Source organism: Capricornis sumatraensis, chromosome 3 (assembly GCF_032405125.1).
Source record: "Capricornis sumatraensis isolate serow.1 chromosome 3, serow.2, whole genome shotgun sequence".
NCBI classification, from domain to species: Eukaryota; Metazoa; Chordata; class Mammalia; order Artiodactyla; family Bovidae; genus Capricornis; species Capricornis sumatraensis.
The window spans coordinates 160,223,893-160,229,106 of NC_091071.1; the positions used below are offsets into that span (position 1 = coordinate 160,223,893).

Consider the following 5,214-nt stretch of genomic DNA (forward strand, 5'->3'; position numbering starts at 1 on the left):
TATGGCAATATCACAGGAAGTAGACTTCAGAGCAAAGAACATCACTAGAGATAAAGAGGGTATTATATAATCAAAAGTAAAGGGGAAGACCAGTTTACCAGGAAAACTTAGTGAACATTCCTAAATATATGCACACCAAGCAAAAGAGCTGCAAAATAGGTGATGCCAAAAGTGTTAGAACTAAAACACGGAACGGACAAATCCACAATTATAGTTGGAGATTTCAACACCCTGACAATTGATAGAACAGCTAAACAGAAAATCGGCAGTGATGTAGAACTCAACATCAATACCCAACCGAAGCGAACAGATATTTATAGAACACTCTACCTAAAAACATCAGAATACACAGTCTTTCCAAGTACCAATGGAACATATACCAAGATGGGTCATATCCTGGGCCACAAAACAGACCTCAAAACATTTGACAGAATCATAATTAAACAAAATGTGTTTTCCAACCACAACGGAATCAAACTAGCAATCAAAAACAGAAAGATAATATGAAAAGCTTGAAACTTTTGGAAACTAAACAGTATACTGGTAGATAATCCATGGGTTAAAGAAGTCTCTAAGGAAATTAAAAAAAAATGTTGATGCGAATGAAAATGGAAATACAATGTATCAAAATTTGTCCCCATGAAGATTATAAGACTGTCTATGTAGAAAATCACAGGGAAAAAAAAAGGCAAAATATCTCCTGGCAGTGGTGAGTGAAAGGTCATGTGATGCAAGATAAACCTACAACAATCAATTGTATTTCCATATACAAGCAGTGAACACATGGACACTGAGATTAAAAGCATAGTACTTTCCACAATAGCTTAAAAAAATGAAATACTTAAATGTAAATCTAGCAAAACATGTATAAATCTTGTATGCTGAAAATCACAAAGCCAATGAAAGAAATTTTTAAAACTCTAAGAAAAAAAATGAGAGGTACACTGCGCATATGGATTGGAATACTTAAGATAATAATGGAGAATTCCCTGGAGCTACAGTGGTTAGGACTCTGTACTTTGACTGCCAAGGGCTTGGATTCAGGCCCTGGTTGGGGAATTAAGATCCCACAAGCTTCATGGTGTGTCCAAAATATAAACAAGCAAATAAATATGATTTTAAAAGAAGATAATGATGATATCAATTCTCCCCAATTTATATATTGTTTTAAAACAATTCCTATCAAATTCCCAGCAAGATTTTTTTATAGATATAGGCAAGATTATTCTAAAATTTATACAGAAAGGGAAAGGAACTAGAATAGCTGAAATAATTTGAAAAAGAAGAATACAGTAGGAGAAAGGAACCTAGTTGATAGCAAGGCTGATGATAGAGCTATAGTAATCAAGACTGTGTGGTATTTGTGGAAGCATATACACATAGATCAAAGGAACAGAATAAAATACCCAGAACTAGACCCATGCAAATATGCCCAAGTGATGTCTGATAAAGGTACAATGCAGGAAATACAGCCATTTCAACAAACGATGCTGGAGCACATGAATGACCATCTCTAGGCCGTATTATGAAACCCAACCTAAGGTCTCAAACCTTATAAAAAACTGACCCAAGATGGATCATGGACATATTGCAAAACATAAAACTATAAAGAAATTTAAAGAAAACACAGAACAAAATCCTCAGGATCTAGGGATAGACGAGGCATTCTTAAATTTGATAGCAAAAGAGTAATCCCTGAAAATGAAAATTGATGTATCAGGGTTCCCTGGTGGTCTAGTGGCTAAGACGCCATGCTCCCATTGCAGGGGGCACTGAGGTTGATTCCTAGTTCCTAGTCAGCAAACCAGATCCCACATGCCTCAACTAAGAATTCGAATACCGCAACTAAGGCTCCCACATACCACAACAAAGACTGAAGATTCCACGTGCTGCAACTAAGGCTCCCACATACCACAACAAAGACTGAAGATTCCACGTGCTGCAACTAAGACCCAGGGTGGTGGAATGAATAAATAAAAATAAATACTTGAAAATGGATATACCAGACTTCATATAATTAAAAACTCTTTCTCTTCAGAAGACCCTGTTAAGAGGATAAAAACACAAGCTACAGAATGAGGAAAAATATTCACAAACGGTATATCTGACAAAGGATTGGTATATAGACTATGTTAACAGCTCTCAGAACTCAAAAGCAAAACAAACACACAAGCAAAAAACCATCCAATTAAAGAACAGGCAAAAGACTGGAAGAGACACTTCACAAAAGAGGATATTAGCTGGCAAATAAGCAGATGAAAAGCACTTCAACATCATTAGTCATGCTGCTGCTGCTGCTAAGTCACTTTAGTAGTGTCTGACTCTGTGTGACCCCGCAGATGGCAGCCCACCAGGCTCCCCCGTCCCTGGGATTCTCCAGGCAGGAACACTGGAGTGGGTTGCCATTTCCTTCCCCAATGTATGAAAGTGAAAAGTGAAAGGGAAGTCGCTCAGTCGTATCCGACCCTCTGCGACCCCATGGACTGCAGCCTACCAGGCTCCTCCGTCCATGGGATTTTCCAGGCAGGAGTACTGGAGTGGGGTGCCATTGCCTTCTCCGTATTAGTCCTGAATGAAATGCAAATCAAAATCACAATGAGAATTAGGAGTTTGGGATTAATTTACACCTGTTACTATATATAAAATAGGTGAACAATAAGACTCTCCCATTATAGGACAAGGAACTAGACTCAATATCTTGTATAATGGAAAAGAATCTGGAAAATAACATATATACCTGTATAACTGAATCACTTAGTTGTACACTTGAAACTAACACAATGCTGTAAATTAACTCTACTTCAGTTAAAAGAAACAAACAAACAAATATGATGACATATCACTAGACATCTAATAACATGGCTAAACTACAAAATAGTGACAACTCAAGATGCTGGTGTGAGTTGCAGATCACCCATTCACTACAGGTGGATATATGCAATGGTATAGCCTCTCTAGAAAACAGTTTGACAGTTTCTTAAAAAATTAAACATTCTAGCATTCGGACCTAGCAATTGCAGTCCTGAGCCTTTTTCCCCAAAGAAATAAAGACTTATGCTCATACAAAAAAACTATGCATGGATATTTGTAGCAAAAATAATAATGTTTATTCAGTTCAGTTCAGTCGCTCAGTCGTGTCCGACTCTTTGTGACCCCATGAATCGCAGCATGCCAGGCCTCCCTATCCATCAGCATCTCCCGGAGTTCACCCAAACTCACGTCCATCGAGTCGGGGATGCCATCCAGCCATCTCATCCTCTGTCATCCCTTCTCCTCCTGCCCCCAATCCCTCCCAGCCTCAGGGTCTTTTTTCAATGAGTGGCCAAAGTATTGGAGTTTCAGCTTTAGCATCATTCCTTCCAAAGAACATCCAGGACTGATCTCCTTTAGAATGGACTGGTTGGATCTCCTTGCAGTCCAGGGGACTCTCAAGAGTCTTCTCCAACACCACAGTTCAAAAGCATCAATTCTTCGGCATTCAGCTTTCTTCACAGTCCAACTTTCACATCCATACGTGACTACTGCAAAAACCATAGCCTTGACTAGACGGACCTTAGTCGGCACAGTAATGTCTCTGCTTTTGAATATGCTATCTAGGTTGGTCAAAACTATCCTTCCAAGGAGTGTCTTTTAATTTCATGGCTGCAGTCACCATCTGCATTGATTTGGGAGCCCCAGAAAATAAAATCTGACACTGTTTCCACTGTTTCCCCATCTATTTCCCATGAAGTGATGGGACCCGATGCCATGATCTTCGTTTTCTGAATGTTGAGCTTTAAGCCAACTTTTTCACTCTCCTCTTTCACTTCCATCAAGAGGCTTTTGAGCTCCTCTTCACTTTCTGCCATAAGGGTGGTGTCATCTGCATATCTGAGGTTATTGATATTTCTCCCGGCGATCTTGATTCCAGCTTGTGCTTCTTCCAGCCCAGCGTTTCTCATGATGTACTCTGCATAGAAGTTAAATAAGCAGGGTGACAATATACAGCCTTGATGTACTCCTTTTCCTATTTGGAACAAGATGTTACCATTGGGAAAAATGCCGGAAGACTACAGGGGACCTCTTGGTACTATTTCTTCTTTTCTAAATTTTGAATTTATTTCTTATTAAAGGTGTCAGATAACCTTTATTTTTTCTCAAGGAAAGGGAGAAGGCATTTCTTTTTTTTTATTTTCAAAAGATTTTACTTTTTTGTTGGCACCAGGTCTTGGCTGTATCTAGTTCCCTGACCAGGGATCAAACTGAGGCCCCCTGCATTGGGAGCACAGAGTCTTAGCTACTGGACTACCAGGGAAGTCTGTCGTGTAGCTGTTAAAACAAAGCATCCTTCCCAACATGGCGCAGTCGGTTAACATCACCTAGCTAAATCTGCCGCAGCTAGAAATGCTCAAGAACCAATCGGACCAGGAAGTGGAGTTCTTGTCTACGTCCATTGCGGAGCTCAAGGTGGTTCAGACCAAGTACGTGGAAGTCAAGGACTGTCTGAACGTGCTGAAGAAAAACAACGAGGGGAAAGAATTATTTGCCCCACTGACGAGTTCTATGTATGTCCCCGGGAAGCTACACGATGTGGAACATGTGCTTATCGATGTGGGAACTGGTTACTATGTAGAGAAGACAGCTGAGGATGCCAAGGACTTCTTCAAGAGGAAGATAGACTTCCTTACCAAGCAAACGGAAAAAATCCAGCCAGCTCTGCAGGAGAAGCACGCCATGAAACAGGCTGTCATAGAGATGATGAGCCAGAAGATTCGGCAGCTCACAACCCTGGGAGCAGCTCAGGCTACCGCCAAGGCCTGAGAGCTTATTTCAGAAATGGGCAGAGGGTGCCTGCTTCTGGGGCCTGGGACTTTGTGGATGTGGTTTCCTGGAATGGGGAAAGAAGAGGGTCTGTGTTTAATGCTAATAAATGAGCCAACTGGAAAAAAAAAAAAGGCGTCTTATAATTTCTCGCATTTTTCCTTTATATAGAGACGTGCAACTGGGGGACTGGAATTCTTCACCAATCTCCCTGGTCATTACCAGAGCTTACAGCCTTTTATACAGAGTGAAGTAAGAGAAAAACAGGTATCTTATATTAATGCATATATAGGGAATCTAGAAAAACAGTACTGATGAACTTATTTACAGAGAAGAAATGGAGATGCAGATGTAGATAATGGATTTGTGGACACAGTGAGGGAGGGAGAGGCTAGGAGAAATCGAGAAAGTAGC

The 5,214-nt window shown here is 40.3% G+C and overlaps 1 pseudogene; it reads left to right on the plus strand.

Moving 5' to 3' along the window:
- The first annotated feature begins 4,335 nt into the window (after nucleotides 1-4,335).
- Nucleotides 4,336-4,800, plus strand: LOC138077055 (prefoldin subunit 5-like; annotated as a pseudogene).
- The last annotated feature ends 414 nt before the right edge of the window (nucleotides 4,801-5,214 follow it).